Raw genomic sequence first — 21611 nt, 5'->3', positions numbered from 1 at the left:
CAGGCTTTTAAACTGCTTTGACACAGCTATTTGAGGGTAATGCTCTGGTGTCTCGTTATGTATGGTGGCTCTGAAGTAGTGATGGAAGAGTGTGTGTCGTTCAGATTGAGCTTGGGCTGCATTTAGAAAGATCAGAATTGGCCTGCCTGTTTTTCACTAATTGCTATTTGGACCAATCAGCTCTTTTTCAGAGCTGATCTGGTCAAAAGACAAATTTAGTGAAAAATATCAGAATTTGGCTGCCTGTCTAAATGCAGCCAATGAGTTGTCTGTGTGGTAATGCTAATGCTAGAGCGCTACAAATCAAAGTGGGTGCAGTGGACTAAATGCCATGGGACAGATGAGAGTGAGCTAGTATAGAGTTTTGGCTGGATGAAAAGATGAGGTATAGAAATACAATGGTTAGAATGGGCACATGTAAGTATTTCATAAGACATTGATGACCAAACAAGATATGGATTTTGTGTTGGTACTGTGCAGTATGCTGCGTTTGGACCTGACTCAACACATGTACAGTATTGCTGACAGTCAATCATTTTTAACGAGGTCGACCCATTCTGTTCATTTTATTTCTACGTTTCTGATGTATTGAATGTGGCAGGCAGCTAACTGAGCTGTCTCCTCTGCGTTCTTCACTTTGCCCCTAATTATACCAACGGACAACCGGTGTGTCTCTCCTGTATCATTCTGGCGTCTTTTCCATTCACTGAATGAGAAATGGTGGCGTTGTTACAAAACCTTGACATGTGAAGAGATGTGTTTTCTTGGAGAGTATAAAATAAACTGACAAGAACTTCTCTAGTGAAAAGCTTTTGAAAAACCTTATGCCTTAACTGTAAGTTTGTACAGAGCCCTGTTTTATAACAACGTTGGAGTTGAGTCATGACTGAATTGTTAAAGCATGTTTGTGCGATTTCAGTTGGAGAGAAATGACACATCAGCCCTCAAAAGACCTTTGAATGCCAGTGAGTGTACTGGGTCATGTTCATTAGACACCAAATGGGAGAAAAGACAAACGTGAAGGGACTACCTGGACTTGTTTTCAATTTCTGTTAATGTTTGATAACGTTTCACTATGGTGTGCCCTAATGAACATGACCCTGAATTAGATGACATCACATGACCGGTGTCAACCAGGAAGTGAAACTACTTAGCCTACCTCATTGGTCAGTTTAATGTTCCTCGAGCCAGCATAAATAACATTACTACACTAAAGAGCAGGTTTGGACATAAAGAATGGCAGATTAATAAGATTTTATAGAAATATGCTATTTAAGGATGTCCTCTATGTCTGCGGAAGTTGGTTTGCTTTCACAAAAGACATTTGATAATAAGTATCCTTTCAAGACATTGCTCTGCGGAAGTTGTTTATTTTCACAAATTTTTGCTGTCTGGACACTCTGATTTTTTGCTGTCTGGACTGCAAATGACTGGTTTGCTGTCTGGACTGCACTATGAGACTTGCTGTCTGGACTGCACTATGAACTGACTTGGTTTGCTGTCTGGACTGCACTATGATCTTGGTTTGCTGACTTGAACTGACTTTTTGCTGTCTGGACTGCACTATGACCTGACTTGGTTTGCTGTCTGGACTGCACTATGAACTGACTTGGTTTGCTGTCTGGACTGCACTATGACCTGACTTGGTTTGCTGTCTGGACTGCACTATGAACTGACTTGGTTTGCTGTCTGGACTGCACTATGAACTGACTTGGTTTGCTGTCTGGACTGCACTATGACCTGACTTGGTTTGCTGTCTGGACTGCACTATGAACTGACTTGGTTTGCTGTCTGGACTGCACTATGAACTGACTTGGTTTGCTGTCTGGACTGCACTATGACCTGACTTGGTTTGCTTTGCTGTCTGGACTGCTGTCTGGACTATGAACTGACTTGGTTTGCTGTCTGGACTGCACTATGACCTGACTTGGTTTGCTGTCTGGACTGCACTATGAACTGACTTGGTTTGCTGTCTGGACTGCACTATGACCTGACTTGGTTTGCTGTCTGGACTGCACTGCATGAACTGGTTTGCTGTCTGGACTGCACTGACCTGTTTGCTGTCTGGACTGCACTATGACCTGACTTGGTTTGCTGTCTGGACTGCACTATGAACTGACTTGGTTTGCTGTCTGGACTGCACTATGACCTGACTTGGTTTGCTGGACTGCTGATCTGACTTGGTTTGCTGTCTGGACTGCACTATGAACTGACTTGGTTTGCTGTCTGGACTGCACTATGAACTGACTTGGTTTGCTGTCTGGCACTATGAACTGACTTGGTTTGCTGTCTGGACTGCACTATGAACTGACTTGGTTTGCTGTCTGGACTGCTGTCTGGACTGCACTATGACCTGACTTGGTTTGCTGTCTGGACTGCACTATGAACTGACTGGTGTTGCCGTGTCCATGTGCCAGCTCCATTCTCCAGGTAACAAAGAGTGTGACATACATTATTTCCTTTGTTATTGATCAAGCTACAAGAATGGACAAAAAAGTTAGTTGAAATTGCAAATTAAGCTTTGATTTATAAGTTGTGTCAGTTGAGTTCAATGAAGTCAATTGGATTATATGATACAGGAGGAAGAGTTGATGTGTTCACTATGGTGGCTGTTTTTACAGGTGACTGACTATCTGAAATCATGGCACTTTACAGAGAGATTTTATGAGAAAGTTTATGGATGGAGGAAATTGAAAGAATGAGGTTCCATCAACATTGCAATAAAAGTATTCCTAAGAAACTGTCTTTCTTTTCTTCTGTGGGTGTTTCTGTCATGTTTATATTATAGTTATCCATTACTTAGTAACCCTAACCCTAACCCATACATCCACTTCCAATCTAATAACTGTCCATATGAATATATATTTAAATTAACATTGACCAGAGTATAACATCTATAAATATAAATGTTCATATATCAAATCCACACTGACAAAGTATAGAATACGAAACAATACCCATTTCTCCCCATATACTGGACATGAAATGTTTCTTCTTGACCAATACAAACAAGCATGATAACATATATAAAGTGCTTCCTGTGAAGTCCACCCTGAAAAAGTTATTTCCAGCTCTTATGAATGCCCAATAGGGATCCAGATCAGGGTACCAAATTATATGTGAAAATACCCTAACTGGCTCCTTATTGGGCATATTCATGTGTCTCATTGGTAGATTCTATGGGACAGAGGCAAAGTGTGTCAACTACAGAAAATGCAGGGTAGATGGGCTCAGTGAAAGTGGTGTAAAATGTCTGCAGGAGAGTCACCATGTCAGAGGTGACACTATACAGAGTCAGAGTGCCAGCAGGCCAGTCCAAATACACTCCCACCAGGTTAGAATCTGTGGGAGGGGCACAAACTGGAGTCCTTTCTCTATTATGTCTTGCTGAGAAACCTCCATCATCTGTGCAGTAACAACTCCATGACATTTCATTCCAGCCTAACCAACTTTTGTGCCCGTCCTCCATCTTGGGTATCCCTCTATACGTTGCTGCAATCTTAGTCTTTTTACTACCAAATTCAAGTTCCCAGTAACAGCGATCAGAAATACTCTCTACACAGCAACATTTGCCAGGCTGAATCTGTCAGGGTGATCGGCGTATCGCTGCACCTCCCTTGTTTTTGCAACGTTTCTTCTATCTTCACTTATTCGCAGCATTTTGTTTGCTGTGTTTGAATCTGGTGTAAGCTGGCATGCATCTGTAAATGAAAGAGGGGTGAGGAAGGACTGGAGTTTCAATCTGTTTACAGATTGGAGGCAGAGAAAGTTTGCTGGCTGGTAGAGCCTTGATTCACAGATTTAAAACCACCACAGATAAAACAATACAAATATAGCTTACATTTCAAGAGCCTCCATTTTTCCCTGCTTGATCCAAGACGGTCAATACTGAAAGTTGAAAACCAGAACTGTGAGCATATATTTTACAAGTAGTTTATCTGGCAAATGTGTGGCTAACATTGGTATTACTGCAATTTCGGGGCCAGAGCAGTTTTATTGAAACAATTCACTTAATCACATTTTGAAATGTGTTTAGAATGCAACAGTCAAACAACTGAATTATGATCACTGCTCTATATACATGAAGGTGTTTTTAAATACCATACGTATCGAGAGAGTACTAACATAATGTATGGTTTTGTCCCCACTCCGGGGCGCTCAACATCACCAGGCTACTTACCACCGGTCCTGCCAACCCATCTTTATGCACAGAGCTGGGTTGAAATGCCATGGCTTCCTACCTCAGTGCTCCCTATATTTCGCTCATCAGATGGTAACCCCCGCCACCGAGAGGTCCAAGGTTGACATGGTCATTTCTCTGCTTACTGGACGGGCATTGGATTGGGCCACGGCTGTCTGGGACAGAGGAGAGGAAGAGCTGGGTTCCTATAGCGTTTCATGGCTCTGTTCAGGGAGTCTTCGACCGTCCACCGGAGGGCAGAGAGGGGGTGAGCACCTGCTCCAACTATGGCAGGATGGCCAGACCACGGCAGAGTACACGTTCACCTTTCAGACAGTGGCAGCATCCAGCAGATGGAACGAACCAGCGCCCCGCACCCTATTCAGAAGAGGATTGCGTGAAGAGGTCCAGACGGAGTCGACGTACCCGAGACGACAACCTATCCTTGGATGCCCTCATTTATATCTAATAACTGGGTACCCAAATGCCGGAAGACCCGTTTACCCTTTCCCTGTGGTTCCACATCGGTTGAGAATCCTGTGGTTGCCCTTCAGCCCAACATTCCTGAGGTTTTTTTCCAAGGCCCGCACCACCTGTCTCCCTCCTCATCACCCATGGAACTGTGCCATCGACCTGTTTTGCAGGCTCTGTGCAGCCGCATCTATCCTCTGTCGGTGGCTGAAACCAAGGCGATAGAGGAGTACATCCAGGAGGCTCTCCAGCAGGGTTTCATTCGCACATCCACCTCCCCTGCTTCTTCTTCGTGGCCAAGAAGGACGGAGGATTGCGCCCTGCATCGATTACAGAAATCTGAATTACATCACCATGAAGAACCGCTACCCTCTTCCCTTGGTGCCGGCCACGATTGAACAACTCTGCGGGGCCTGGTTTTTCACCAAGTTGGACCTGCAGAGTGCCTGCAATTTGATCCGCGGGGGGATGAATAGAAGATGGCCTTGAGCACAATGTCTGGTCATTACAAGTGCTTGGTGATGCCATTTTGGATTAGCCAATACTCCATCAGTGTTTCAGGCATTCGTCAACGAGGACATGCTTGGATGCCAGGTGGTCGTCTATATCGACGACATCCTGGTCTACTCAGCTACCTTGGAGGAGCACATCGCTCAAGTCCGAGTAGTCCTAGAACGCTTCCTGGCCAATCACCTGTACGTCAAGGCAGAGAAGTGCCAATTCCATCAAGAGGAGGTCTCCTTTTGGGTTACCAGATCGGCCAGCAAGGAGTCATGATGGATGAGAGGAAGGTGGATGCTGTCAGGTCATGGCCAGTCCCAACCACCATAAAGGGGTTACAACATTTTTGGAGATTTGTCAACTTCTACCGACGATTAATTAAAGAACTTTAGCTGGATCGCCATTCTCACTTCTCTCCTCAAGGATGGTCCCCGGAAGTTGGGATGGAATTCTACAGCTGACGAAGCCTTCAGCATACTGAAGGGTCGTTTCACCTCCGCCCTGTTGCTTAAACATCCAGATCCTACGCTGCCCTTCATGGTGGAGGTGGACGATTCAGAAGTAGGTGTTGGGGCTGTCCTGTCCCAACGTCAAGGTAATCCCCCGAAATTGTATCCGTTTGCATATTACTCAAAAAAGCTGTCTTCTGCAGAGAGGAACTATAATGTTGCCGATCGGGAGCTGGCATTAGAGGAGTGGAGACACTGGCTGGAGGGCACCCAGGACCAATTTCTCATACTCACCGACCATTGGAACCTGGAGTACATACTGACGGCGAGGTGACTCAACCCGCGCCAAGTCAGATGGGCCCCTTTCTTCACCAGATTCGATTTCACGCTGACATATCGCCCAGGTTTTTTAAAAACATCAAAGCCGATGCCCTGTCCTGTCTCTATGATTCGGGAGAGGTTCCTGTTTTGAGTGCACCCATAATCTCGCCCCCTCGAGTCGTAGCCCCCGTGCTCTGGGACGTAGATGTGGACATTCGCCAGGCCCTGGAGAGGGAACTCGCACCTGCAACCTGTCCTCCTGAGTGCACCTACGTTCCCACGGGGATAAGGAATCGGCTATTGACCTGGGCGCACACAGCTGTTGTTGCTGGACATCCAAGTACCATTCAGTCCATCTCTGGAAAGTACTGGCGCAGGATGTCACTCGTTATGTCAACTTCTGTTCTGTATATGTGCCCAATCCAAATCGCCCAGAACACTCCAGCAGGGAAACTCCTTCCCCTTCCCATGTCTCAGTTTCCCTGGTCTCATCTGTCCATTGATTTTGTCACTGATCTCCCCTCTTCCGGTGGTTTTACAACCATGTTGGCCATAGTGGACAGATTCTCTAAACATGCCATTTCATCCCTCTCTCTGGTCTCCACTACCACTCTCCAGGTCACTGAAGCACTGTTCCAGCAGGTCTTCCGGCACTAGGACTTTGTGGAAGTTATCGTCTCCGATTGTTGCCTCCAATTCACATCACATGTATGGAAGGTTTTCATGGAGAAGCTGTGGATCACGGTCAGCCTCACTTCCGGCCTCAGTCTAACGGGAAGGTGGAGAGGATGAACCAGGAGCTGGGGAGTTTTCTGAGGAGCCACTGCCAGGACCGGCAGGGGGAGTGGGCCCGATTCCTTCCTTGGGCTGAATACGCCCAGAATTAATTGCGACACTCCTCCACCGGGCTGACTCACTTCCAGTGTGTTCTGGGTTATCAGCCCGCCCTGGCTCCATGGACTCTTGAGCCAGATCGAAGCTCTTGCGGTGGAAGAGTGGTTTATCTGCGCAGAAGAGGTATGGAACGATGCCCACGTGAGACTCCAGCGCGCTATCTGCCATCAGAAAGAGCAGACGGATCGCTACCGCAGTGAGGCTCCCTTATTCCATCCTGGTGATCACGTCTGGCTCTCCACCAGGAACCTCCCGCTCGCCTGGGGCTGTTCGAGGTCCTCCGGAGGGTCAACGAGGTAACTTACAGATTACAACTCCCCCTAACTACAGAATCTCACCATCTTTTCACATTTCCCTCCTCAGGCTGGTGGTTCCCGGTCCCCTGGCTGATGCCATCCCCCACAACACCCCTCCGCCTCCCTTGTACATCGAGGGGAGCCCCGCTTATGCCGTCAGATTACTCATGGACTCCTGACACCGTGGGGGTCGGCTCCAGTATCAAGTGGACTGGGAGGTACGATCCAGAGGAGCGGTGTTGGGTTCCGGTGGATGACATTCTAGATCCCAACATCATCTGAGATTTCCATCTTTGTCTTCTGGACCGGCCCGCTCCTCGCTCTCGGGGCAGTCCTCCTGGCCAGTATCGTCCTGCGGCTGGAGCCGTGCATCGGGGTTCTACTAACCACCGGTCCTGGCAACCCATCTTTACGCACTCCTGGCAACCATCAGTACACACACCTGCGTCTTGTCAGTCACACCTGGACTTGATTACTCCCTTGATTACCTACCCTTTAAATAGCACTCTTTTGTTATCAGTCACCATGTACTATTGCTTATGTTTCTATGTCAGACACTTCTCTTGAATCATTATTATTAAACTCACTAACTGCACCTGCTTCCTGACGTCACTTATTTGTGCTCAACATGTTTAGTGATTACTACAATATTATTTTTGTGCAAACTGTATATTCCCTAAATATGAATGCAGATGATGCATAATGCAGCTCAGTGCCTCTAGTTTACAGTGTGGATCCTCCAGTACAGCAGATAGCTGCTCTACTCCTGATTCCTCTGGATAGTTGAAGCTCAGATCCAGGTCTTTAAGGTGTGTTGAGTTTGAACTCAAAGCCATGGCGAGAGAAACACAGCCCTCGTATGTAATTCCACAGTGAGAGAGAGTGAGAGCCTGCAGAAAAAATGGAGGGAGGATGAAGGTTGGAGGGAGGTTGAGGGCCAGACATTTTCACTGAAGAGCAAAAACAAGCAACCTTTTTTATTTCACATGCTAAAGCACCTTTCACAATCGCTTACTAATTTGGCCCTGAACCTTGGCAAAAATGTCAATGCAAAATAGTGAATATGTGTAGCAGTGGGGATTAGTGAAACCTCGGCCTGCAATCTCGCCACTTGCACTGCCGAAATGGGCCTTTCCCATTAGACACACCATGTCATTTCATCATGGAAATTTGAATAATATTTGGTAGGGACGTTGATCAATGACATGTCAACCTTTATTCACCCAATCAAAAAGTTAGCCAAAAGGTGAATTTCCAATGTGTTATCACCATGCTTTCAAACATCTAAAAGCACAAGCAAATTCCAATGGAAAAACAATGTCTCATTTTAGGTTTAGTTGTCACTCAAATATCTATCACTGCGTTTTCAACCATTTAAAAGCACAGAAAAGTTCAAATGGGAATACAATACCAGGTATTTTGTTAATTTATACAACAGATCTGCTTCATCTGATAGCAGAACAACCCTGCCCTGTGCAACTGGGTCCTGGACTTTGACGGGCTGCCCCCAGATGGTGAAGGTAGGAAACAACATCTCCACTTCGCTGACCCTCAACACTGGGGCCCAAAAGGATGTGTGCTCAGCCGTCTCCTGTACTCCCTGTTCACCCTTGACTGCGTGGCCATGCACACCTCCAACTCAATCATCAAGTCTGCAGACAGCACACCAATAGTGGGCTTGATCACCAACAACAACGAGACAGTCTACAGGGAGGAGGTGAGGGCACTCAGAGTGTGGTGTCAGGAAAACAGCCTCTCACTCAACGTCTACAAAACAAAGGAGATTGTCATGGTCTTCAGGAAACAGCAGAGGGAGCACTCCCCTATCCACATTGAAGGGACAGCAGTAGAGAAGGTGGAACGTTTTAAGTTCCTGGGTGTACACATCACAGACAAACTGAAATGGTCTACCCACACAGTGTGGTGAAGAAGGCGCAAATGACTGAACAAATAATTTAAAATGATTTGTTCAGTCATTTAATCATAATTTTCCCAACAAAGGTAGTTGTTGTGAAATTGTTAGATTACTTGTTACTGCATGGTCGGAACTCGGAGCACAAGCATTTCACTACACTCGCATAACATCTGCTAACCATGTGTATGTGACCAATAAAATGTGATAAGTGTCTGCTAGAAAAAAAGTGTAATTAAAGTGGCACTTCAATCTCCTTTTCATCTCATTTAACGACCGGTTTAACTCAACAAAGGGCACATCTCAATAGGTGGTTCAGGTACAGTAAGTCACAAGTGGGGGGGGGGTGGGATTTCCTCTTTTGTTCTCTATGATTCCTCTATTGTTCCTCAAGCAAGTGGGAGGCCGATGAAATCACAACTTCCCAACAAACCAACTGCTTGAGTGCTGTCCTACTTGAAGTTTGCAGATGTGTCTATAAAACACTATTTTGCTCCAAAAAAAATGTTGTTAACCTTTAGCGTGTGTACATTATTGTATTTATACTTAGTGTATTGCTTTTCAACAGGAAAAGTTCTAAAATCACTGGAGGACAAACTGGAGGAAAAAGCAAGCCCAAAAAGCAACTTTATTACTGACAGAATTGTTTACTTGAGGCCATACAATGTGACTGACTGAGGCACTTGAAATTCCATGACATCAAAAATATTATATGTTAATGTTTTTTTTTTAAATAGAGCTGTCCTAACAGCCTGATCTCACCTCAGAATATCCCTATTGTACTGGACATACTGCATTATACAAGAAATACACACCTTTCCTCTCTGGTCATCATGGAATTCCATTTTGTCATCATAAAATAAAAATAAAACAATACCTCTGACTGCTCTACCAGAAAACTTAGTCACACATTGTGGAAGTGAGGTTGTTGTGACCGTAGAACCAGAGCCAAAAGAAGAGATGTCTTCCTCATTGGTCAGGATGATAAAAAGACTATCACAAAGAAGGAAGGATGGGATGACAACATGACTCCAACACCATCATTCAATTTGCAGATGACAACAGTGGTCGGCCTGATCACCAACAACAATGAGACAGCCTATAGGGAGAAGGTCAGAGACCTGGCCGTGTAGTTCCAGGACAACAACCTCTCCCTCAACGTGATCAAGACGAAGGAGATTATTGTGGACTACTGGAAAAAGAGGACCGAGCACGCCCCCATTCTCATCGACGGGGCTGCAGTGGAGCAGGTGGAGAGCTTCAAGTTCCTTGGTGTCCACATCACCAACAAACTAACATGGTCCAAGCACACCAAGACAGTCATGACAAAACCTATCCTCCCTCAGGAGACTAAAAAGATTTGGCATGGGTCCTCAGATCCGCAAAAGGTTCTACAGCTGCACCAGAGAGCATCCTGACTGGTTGCGTCACTGCCTGATATGGCAACTCCTCGGCCCCCGAGTGGTGGTGCGAACGGCCCAGTACATCACTGGGGCCACGCTTCCTGCCATCCAGGACCTCTATACCAGGCGGTGTCAGAGGAAGGCCATGAAAATTGTCAAAGACTCCAGCCACCCTAGTCATAGACTGTTCTCTACCACACGGCAAGCTGTATCGGAGCGCCAAGTCTAGGTCCAAGAGGCTTCTAAACAGCTTCTACCCCCAAGCCATAAGACTCCTGAACATCTAGTCAAATGGCTACCCACTATTCACCCCCCCTCCACACCACTGCCACTCTCTGTTGTCATCTATGCATAGTCACTTTAATTAACTCTACCTGCATGCACATACTAGCTCAACTAACCGGTGCCCCGCACATTGACTCTGTACCGGCTCCCCCCTGTATATATTGTTATTTTTTACTGCTCCTCTTTAATTACTTGTTACTTTTATCTCTTATTCTGTATTTTTTTGAAACTGCACTGTCAGTTAGGGGCTTGTAAGTAAGCATTTCACTGTAAGGTCTACACCTGTTGTATTCAGCGCATATGACTAATAACATTTTATTTGATGGCATGGGGGAAGGAAGGGGGGCATGGAGGATGAATCACACTCCATGACTCAAATTATACAGTCTGAAAAAAAAGGAATTTCCTGCTTCCTTGAATGCCTGCCAGATCTCCATGGGGAAGAAGGCATGGGGTGTGGTGGAAGATGAATCATTCTCGTTACCTTTATTTAATGGTCTGAAAATAAGTTTCCAGTGTGAAGCTACTTCCCTGAACGCCTACCGTCCTCAAGAAACTGTTGAACTTTTCCTGTTGAAAAATGATATCCAAGTATAAATACAGTAAAGTATGATTGACCAAAACAGTTTAGACAACTGGAAACTTCAAGTGAGATGCATTCAAGGAGTTGGTCTGATGGGAATCTGGATGTCATCGGCCTCCCCCTTGCTTGAGGAACAATAGAGAACAAAAGAGGAAAGGCCCACCCTCCAGCATTATACAAAGAATGGTTACAATTACTATAAATATAAATAGTAATTATAATTATAATTATAAATATTAATCCACTTTACACACACAATGTTAAGCAGTGAACTTGAAAAAAATACAGGTTTCAATGTACACTGAAAAAAATAAACGCAACAATTTCAACCAAAATAATATTGCCGTATTGTTCAGTCTGCAGAAATGTCCTTCTTTCATGTTGTCACGTTCGTTGTATGGAGGAGACCAAGGTGCAGCGTACATACTTCTTTTATTAAAGCAAGAACACTGAACAAACTATCAAAACGAACCGTGACACTAATATGCGTAGTGCAGACAGACAACTAAACATAGACCAAGAACCCACAAAATACCCAATGAATATTGCTACCTAAATATGGTCCCCAATCAGAGACAACGATAAACAGCTGCCTCTGACTGCGAACCAAACTAGGCAACCATAGACATATAAATACCTAGACATACAAAACCCCCTAGACATACAAAAACCCCTAGACATACAAAACCCTAGACAATACAAAAACTAAACAAACCACCCTCATCACACCCTGACCTAACCAAAAAAATAAAGAAAACAAAGATAACTAAGGTCAGGGCGTGACAGTTTTGTTGTTCAGTCTGCAGAAATGTCCTTCTTCCATGTTGTTTTATTGTTCAGTCTGCAGAAATGTCCTTCTTTCATGTTGTTTTATTGTTCAGTCTGCAGAAATGTCCTTCTTTCATGTTGTTTTATTGTTCAGTCTGCAGAAATGTCCTTCCATGTTGTTTTGTTGTTCAGTCTGCAGAAATGTCCTTCCATGTTGTTTTATTGTTCAGTCTGCAGAAATGTCCTTCCATGTTGTTTTATTGTTCAGTCTGCAGAAATGTCCTTCTGATGTTTTATTGTTCAGTTTTGTTTTCAGTCTGCAGAAATGTCCTTCTTTCATGTTGTTTTATTGTTCAGTCTGCAGAAATGTCCTTCTTTCATGTTGTTTTATTGTTCAGTCTGCAGAAATGTCCTTCTTTCATGTTGTTTTATTGTTCAGTCTGCAGAAATGTCCTTCTTTCATGTTGTTTTATTGTTCAGTCTGCAGAAATGTCCTTCTTTCAAGATGTTTTATTGTTCAGTCTGCAGAAATGTCCTTCTTTCAGTCTGTTGTTTTTATTGTTCAGTCTGCAGAAATGTCCTTCTTTCATGTTGTTTTATTGTTCAGTCTGCAGAAATGTCCTTCTTTCATGATGTTTTATTGTTCAGTCTGCAGAAATGTCCTTCTTTCAAGATGTTTTATTGTTTCTGCATGTGATTTTTATTGTTCAGTCTGCAGAAATGTCCTTCTTTCAAGATGTTTTATTGTTCATGTTGTTTTATTGTTCAGTCTGCAGAAATGTCCTTCTTTCATGTTTTATTGTTTTGATTTTTATTGTTCAGTCTGCAGAAATGTCCTTCTTTCATGTTGTTTTATTGTTCAGTCTGCAAAATGTCCTTCTTTCATGATGTTTTATTGTTCAGTCTGCAGAAATGTCCTTCTTTCATTGTTTTATTGTTCAGTCTGCAGAAATGTCCTTCCATGTTGTTTTATTGTTCAGTCTGCAGAAATGTCCTTCCATGTTGTTTTGTTGTTCAGTGCCTGACCACATTCACACATTATGTGTAACTCTGTATAGTCTTTGCATCCTTACTAGCTTTCTGACATTAGTGTGTTCCCACTGGCACTGTTTAAAATATTGTGTCCATATTAATTAGCATGTGCCTCAATCCCACTGAACTCTGCTGTCACCTGTCAATGTGTCTGCTAGAAAAAGGTGCATTTAAAGTGGTACTCCAGTCTCCTTTTCACCTCATTGAGCTGTCCTAACAGCCTGATCTCACCTCAGAATATCCCTATTGTACTAGACATACTGCATTATACAAGAAATGCACACCTTTCCTCTCTGGTCATCAGGAAATTCCATGTTGTCATCATAATAATTTAAAAAACAATACCTCTGATTACTCTGCCAGAAACCTTAGTCACACATTGTGGATGTGAGGTTGTTGTGATCCTTAGAACCAGAGCCAAAACAGAAGAGATCTTTCTTGTTTGTCAGGATGATAAAAAGACTATCACAAAGAAGGAAGGATGGGATGGCTTGGGGGAAGGAGGGGTGGGGCGTGGGGTGTGGAGGGAGAGGATGAATCAGTCTCACTAACTTGAATGTTGTGGTCTGAAAATAAAGAATTACCAGTTTGATGATACTTCCTTGAATGCCTGACAGTTCTCTACGGGGAAGAAGACATGGTGGAAGAGGATGAATCATTCTCGTTACCTCGAATTTAATGGTCTGAAAATACGTTTCCAGTGTGAAGCTACTTCCCTGAACGCTACTTCCCTGAACCCAATGTGTAAGTCGCTCTGGATAAGAGCGTCTGCTAAATGACTTAAATGTAATGTAAATGTAAATGAACGCCTACCGTCCTCAAGAAACTGTTGAACTTTTCCTGTTGAAAAGTGATATCCCAAGTATAAATACAGTAAAGTATGGTTGAGCAAAAGTGTTTTTTAGACAACTGGAAACTTCAAGTGAGATGCATTCAAGGAGTTGGTCTGATGGGAATCCGCATGTCATCGGCCTCCCCCTTGCTTAAGGAACAATAGAGAACAAAAGAGGAAAGCCCCCCCCCTTTCCCCGTTAGGCACGGCTGCATGGCGCACCTGTGAGCTTGGGGGTTGCCGGTGAATCGGGCCTTCCCACCTCGGTCTCCAACATTAAGCTGCTTGTGTCTCGCCCAGGACCCTCGCACAGCTCCGGGAACCTATCCAACCACTCTGCGCCCTGGTGCAGGTTTAATGTCTCCCCTCCCGTCGGCGGAGCACCAAAATGCTTTTCGTTCAACCTCAAACCTTTTTGCTCTGTGAACTGTGGCCTCTGGCGAAGGACGGGCGGGGGAAAGGAGGGCAACCTCCCCAACTCCGCCTAGCCACTAGCCTCTGCGTAATACAAAAAAACAAAAAAAAAAGAGTAAAACTCTTAACAGTGGATCACTCGGCTCGTGCGTTGATGAAGAACGCAGCTAGCTGCGAGAACTCATGCGAATTGCAGGACAGATTGATCATCGATACCTTGAACGCTTTGCCATCAATCGGAACCCCTGGGTTTCCGCGACCGGGGCAGTCCCCCTAAGTTCAGACCAGGACCGCTTGGTGGGAGTGTTGAGGGGCCTCGGCTTTCTCTCCCCGGTGCGCCCCTCCCTTCCCGCCTCGACGGGAGGCGCCCACGTTCCCCGCATGGTCGACCCTAAAAGGGATTAATATGCCGGTGGACTCTGTCTCAAAAGAGGAAAGGCCCACCCCCCACTTGTACTATGCAGAGGTGACACCACAGGTTCAGAAGTGGTGTGGCAAAATGTATATTTTATTTTCTGAGGGCTTGAGTTTTTCCTGATCTCATGTTTAATTTTTTATTTATTTAACTAGGCAAGTAAGTTAAGAACAATAACTCTTATTTACAGTGATGGGGCTGGGATTAAAAATATCAAATATAAATATAGGACAAAACACACATCAAGACAAGAGAGACAACACAGCCATACATAAAGAGAGACCTAAGACAACATAGCAAGGAAGCAACACAACATGACAACAACATGGTAGCAACACAACATGGTAGCAGCAGAATGGTACAAACATTACTGGGCACAGACAACAGCACAAAGGGCAAGAAGGTAGAGAGAACAATACATCAAGCAAAGCAGCCACATATCCAGAGCATCTCAAAGGGTGGTGACATGTCTGGTGAACAAGCAGGCCATGAAAGAAGTTGAAAAATGTTCAGCTTTGTTTCAGAACATTCAATTTGGCAATAGCTCTTGTGGAAATTCCTGCAGTCAGCATGCCAATTGCATGCTCCCTCAACTTGAGACATCTGTGACATTATGTTGTGTGACAAAACCACACATTTTAGAGTGGCCTTTTATTGTCCCCCAGCACAAGGTGCACCTGTGTAATGTGCATTCTGTTAAATCAGCCTCTTGATATGCCACACCTGTTAGGTGGATGGATTATATTTGCAAGGGATAAATGCTCACTAACAGAGATATAAACTAATTTGTGCACAATTTTAGAGAAATAAGCTTTTTGTGCATATGGAACATTTCTGGGATTTTTTTATTTCAGGTCATGAAACATGGGACCAACACTTTACATGTTGTATTTATAGTTTTGTTCAGTATAGCTGTTATTGGCAGATAATTCTGGAACTCTTTCTTATTGGTCTATTAGTTAATTTACCACCTGGCAGGCCAAAACTCCATCCCACCAAAAAAGGCTGAAATAGATGGTTGCGGTGGCACGTGCCTGTAATCAAAGTCACTGGGAGGCAGGTTTAAGTACATTGAGATGTGGGTCGAGGTTATATTAGAAGTTTAGAATGTTGAGATGTGGGTAGAAGTTATGTTGGAATTTAAACTAGGATTCTTTCAAAGTATGTATTGTAGGTATGCCGTGAATGGCGTCACGGTTGGTGAAAGGAAGGTGAGTGTAGCCAGTTCAGCACCGCTGTAACTCTGCGTTGTGTGTGGTTGAAAGAGACTATAAACGTGGACTTTGGAGATCAGGTAGTTTTAATCAAGCAGAACTGACTCATTCGAGGAGCTAGCCATCGTTCACACATACAATAGCCTGCTAATACCTTAGCTAGCTATTAACCACATGTTGAATTCAGAATGTTGATATCATCCTAAAAAGTACAATTACAAGTGCATCTTAACAATACCATCCACTTATGAGTAACCTCTAAATATACATCACACACAACACTGTGTGTATGACTTTGTACTTAAAAGAATCAAACTTTTCTGAAGACAGAAAACGCGTGCCTACCTCTCTCAGTGCATCAAAATGATTTGAACACGCCGGACAAAACATAAGTACACACTCCCCTTCTTCCAGGATACACCGCAGGGCAAAACGTTATGTACACACTCCCCTTCTCCCAGGATGCAGGCATGCATAACAAATCAACACGACATATTAATATATGAACCTGGTGAAATTCACATAGTACTTTAACAACTGTTACATGAGCACATGGCTAATTGCACTGTTTGAGCTAATCAATTAGATCAACAAGAAGCAGGTAACTGATGTGGGTAGAGATTGTTAGTTTAGACTGTTGAGATGTGGGGAGAGGTTACATATGCTCTCTCTAATTCTCTCTTTCTTTCTCTCTCTCGGAGGACCTGAGCCCTAGGACCGTGCCCCAGGACTACCTGACATGATGACTCCTTGCTGTCCCCGGTCCACCTGACTGTGCTGCTGCTCCATTTTCAACTATTCTGCCTTGTTATTATTCGACCATGCTGGTCATTATGAACATTTGAACATCTTGGCCATGTTCTGTTATAATCTCCACCCGGCACAGCCAGAAGAGGACTGGCCACCCCACATAGCCTGGTTCCTCTCTAGGTTTCTTCCTAGGTTCTGGCCTTTCTAGGGAGTTTTTCCTAGCCACCGTGCTTCTACACCTGCATTGCTTGCTGTTTGGGGTTTTAGGCTGGGTTTCTGTACAGCACTTTGGGATATAAGCTGATGTACGAAGGGCTATATAAATAAATTTGATTTGAATTTATACAGGTATCATATCGACTAATGTAATATAGGTAGGCCATGAATGGCCTCACATACCAGTACAGTAGGTGTCAGTGTATGCACCTAAAAGTTCGATGCAATCCGCCAACCGGATCAAGAAGAATAAGCTGAAATGTCAGGCCTTTCAAACACCTCTTACACTCAAAAGGCATTGTCATAATTTTCTCAGTATTATTCCTAACTCATAGTGGGAAATATATATGCTGTATATATAAAACACAGAAAAAATATAGTTTGACTGAACTGGGACTTCGAGACTGACAATTGCACCACAAACATTTGTGAACAATCACCAGCAGTGGAAATAAAATAATATGCCTGTCACGCCCTGATCTGTTTTCTTTTATTATGTTGGTTAGGTCAGGGTGTGACTAGGGTGGGTATGTTAGTTTTGTCTTGTCTATGGTTTTTGTAGACCTATGGGTTTTGTAAGTCTAGGTTTATGTATGTCTATGGTGGCCTGAATTGGTTCCCAATCAGAGGCAGCTGTTTATCGTTGTCTCTGATTGGGGACCATATTTAGGTAGCCATTTCCATAGGTTTGGTGGGTTCTTATTCTATATTTCGTTGCCTGTCTGCACTATTCATATTAGCGTCACGGTTTTGTTTTTAGTTTGTTCAGTGTATAATTTGTTTAATAAAGAACGATGTACGCATACCATGCTGCACCTTGGTCTCCTTACGACGAACATGACAATGCCAACATTACTTGGCTTCACGTAGCCTCGGCAGATCGTTTTAATCTTTATCCTGTGCCAAATATATTTATTCAGTGAGTCTAAATGTTTAACATTAGCTAGCTAGGCTACTGCAGCTAACGCTAATAGTTTTGTTAACTAGTTATAGAATGGATCCTAGCTAGTTTTAGAGGACAACTAAACTGCTTTTATTAACACACAATCTTGTTTTCCACGAAAATGTCTCTCACACGGCAAGCAATCAGGAGAGGGATGTCACTAATAACTGTTAGGAAGTGCTATTTCTTATGCAGGTGACCAGCTTACTGCTATTGCATTGTTATAACTGAGACAACACATAGCAACGTATTCTCACAGTAAAGGATGTGGGGCCCCCTACAGGATAGCTCACACACACACATACACACACAATGACTGCTAGGCCAGCGCACACACCAAATTTACCTCTTTAGCTGAACATTGTGTGACGGCGGGATTCTAGAGTGACGGACGGCCCAGCTGAGCCAATGCAAGAAGACTACCTCCAGGCTGAACCAATCCGAAGACCTGATCTTCTGGAGTCAACCTACTTTCTGTTCTGTATAAATTGTGTATGTAACGGTTCACTCGCTCTCTTTTCCTGCTGGTCTGATGGGCTAATGGAATGGCCGTATTTACGTGTACCAGATATTCTCACTCTGAAATAAACTGTCGCTTGTAGTACAATTTTACCACCTTGTCTGAATCGATCCTTAACCGGTTCACCCTTCTAAATATCCTTTTATCAACATAACCACAGCCAATTTTGCACTTTGACTATCTTAAAAAATCATGATAACTTAAAATGGCTTCTTTGTCTTAATTTAAGGTTAGCAGTGTGGTTAGGTTAGGGTCAGGTTTTAATCAGATTTTAAGAAGAGCAATTGTAGAATTAGGTCTAGCCATAATTATGAAGCTGTGGTAACTAGTGACGACCGGAGAGGAGCCTGAATGAAGAAAGAAACCAAGTTCAGAGTTAATGGGAAAGGGGATATCTAATCAGTTGCACAACTGAATCAAAGATTTTTTATAACTAATGCATTTATAACCCAACCGCTCTGAATCAGAGAGGTACAGGGGCTACCTTAATGGACTTTAAACAATGATGTGCTGGTTGTTGAGAGATGTGGTTGATTAGGCTCTATAGGCTTTAGCTAGGAGACCAATAACGTGAAATCAACATTTCACCATGACATTGAATTCAGGTTAAAAGTTGACAGCAAATCCAATCAGTTTTACATGCTGATTCAACATTATCACAGTTAATTTTTGTTGTTGAAATGTGGAAACAATGTTGAAGCAGTTTTTGCCCAGGGGGCAGTCTCAACCTGCCCGGCTGCCATAAATGCCATAAATTGTCCATCTTTCACTTAAACAATGGGAATGAACCAGAATGATCCATTTTAGGCTACACCTACTGGAATTCCTTACAGTTTTGTTTTCAGTGAAAAACCTTTAGAACAGGCTCAACTTGCCTAACTGCTCAGGTCACTTTCCCCAGGCAATAGGGCAACCTTTAGTCCGTGCTACAACTAAGTTCAGCTACTTCTGCCATAGAAATAGATTGAACATAGAGGGTTGCAACCTCTAACCCTGGCACTTTGACTGGTAAAGTCATGGGTGCACACGCAATGGTGCCAGTGCAATAATTTCCATGGTAATGTAGAATGTTCATTCAAATTATGTTAACTGATGTGACTCATGGAATATAATGTATTTTTTCTAATGTCAGTTGAGTTTAATCAACAAATCACATTACATATTGATGGGTACACTTTCTGCTTTTACTTCCTGCTTTGCTTCAATGGCAGCGTTTCCCAAACTCCGTCCTCACAACCCCAAGGGGTGGAAATGTTGGTTTTTGCCCTAACATCACACAGCTGAATCAAATTACCAAAGTTTGATGATTAGTTGATTATTTGAATCAGCTGTGTAGCGCTAGGGCAAAAACCAAAACGTGCACCCCTTGTAGTACCGAGGACCGAGTTTGAGAAACCTGTCCTATAGGTACAGTCGCAATTATGCCATCATTTGATTAATTCTCTTTATATGGCCTCTTCTTCATGAATACAGGCCATTCCTGGCCTCCTCCCCTACTGGCGGCAGGTAGCCTAGTGGTTACACCTCAAACCCACCTACAGTGTCATTGCACCAAACGCTATCCAGCACAATGGAGGCTGCTGAGTGGAGGACAACTTATAATAACGGCTGGAATGGAGTGTTATGATCCGTCTTCCCCTCAGCAGCCTCCACTGACACAGCATCATCTGGATATGTGTTCTACAAAAGTTCAACCTTCACATTCTGCTACCATTTCTGTCAGGCCGACTTCACATACAGTTTGATGTAATCGTTCGATAAACCAAGGTTTTCACCACACGGAACGCACTGCAGCGTTCCAGGGGAAATGAATGTACCTCTGGTGTACCAAATTGCAAAGATGGTGTCGTGTGATCGAGGCATTAGAGCATTGGGCCAGTAACCGAAATATTGCTAGTTTGAGTTGCTGAGCCAAATAGGTGAAAAATCTATCAATCTGTCCTTGAGCAAAGCACATAAACCCTAATTGTCTCAGTGTTGCCGTCAATAATAGCTGATCCCTGGCTGTGACCCCATTCTCTGTAGGATATGCAAAAAAGCATTTCCATTTCACACCAGGTTCATAAGGAATGGGCACAACATGAATCAATGTAATCCCTGGGATATGAGTCCAAAGGTTGACCCAGCATGGGCAGGGAAGAAATTAGGTTCCAAAAACAGGCAGTTAAAGGCAGAACTGTTTTTCTTCTGTGCTTATTTTATATTGCTGTTGTAGCTGTTTCACTTAATAGAGAAGAGGTGGGCCTGTCTACTGTAGTAAAATGACTACTACTTTATCACAAGTAATAAAATGACATGTCATCAAAGCTCAGTAAAAGCAATAAATGCAATATCTCCAGAGAGATGCTGAGTGTGCCTGCAGGCTGCAGGTAGGCATATATGTGTTGCAACCAATGTTCCCTAAAAAAATGTCAAATTTCAGGTCTGCTGAGTGCAAACTTCAACACTGTGAAAATGCAGCTGTACCCGCTTTAAGATCAGTTTTAACAATGGCCAAGTAGGCTACTATGGCTATTTGATCATAATCTAGGCCTTCTAGATTGGCCTACCATCAAAAATAATGGAGAAAATGCATCCCATAACATTTTGACATGGAAATAGCTGTTCTATCATTCAGCCTACAGTAGCATCCAATGTGTGGTGTTCAATGTAGGCCTACATTCTGAGACTTTTGAAAAAAACATGCAGGGCTTGACATTAACCTGTTTATCCATTTGTCCTTCAGACAACGTGACTGTTGATATTGTTGTTTGATGCAAGAAACCACTTTACAAAATAAAATGTATTATTATACCCATACCATTGTTACAGAAAATCATACAAATGACCTGGCTATCAGCGGAGCCTTGTCTGGCAGCGAAACACATCATTTAGCCTCATTTACTGCCTTTAAAAAAACATAGCTGATATGGCTGACTTACTTAAACAAATGTGGTTTCTACTGACAATTGAGATGTACAAACTATGGCATTTAGATGTACAAACTATGGCATAAGGGGATGACGAGCGGATAAGAGGCAATCTGTCATTTTGATTAAGACATTAATGAGCGAGCTAGGATGGACATAGTCAATATAACTATTTGTTATATTGTTCAGCACTTTTTAAATGTACAGAGACAGAATTCAGAACATGGTCCGTTCTTATAGTATTCTCCCTGCACGCCAAGTCAGAACCATGGGATAAATAAAGGGTGCATATAAGCAGACAAT

At 43.4% G+C, this 21611-nt stretch overlaps 1 pseudogene; it reads left to right on the top strand.

The window, feature by feature from the left end:
- Positions 1-14460: 14460 nt before the first annotated feature.
- On the top strand, positions 14461-14624 carry LOC124000934 (annotated as a pseudogene).
- The last annotated feature ends 6987 nt before the right edge of the window (positions 14625-21611 follow it).

Source organism: Oncorhynchus gorbuscha, linkage group LG16 (genome assembly GCF_021184085.1).
Source record: "Oncorhynchus gorbuscha isolate QuinsamMale2020 ecotype Even-year linkage group LG16, OgorEven_v1.0, whole genome shotgun sequence".
NCBI lineage: Eukaryota > Metazoa > Chordata > Actinopteri > Salmoniformes > Salmonidae > Oncorhynchus > Oncorhynchus gorbuscha.
This window is presented reverse-complemented; position numbering and strand designations above follow the sequence as displayed.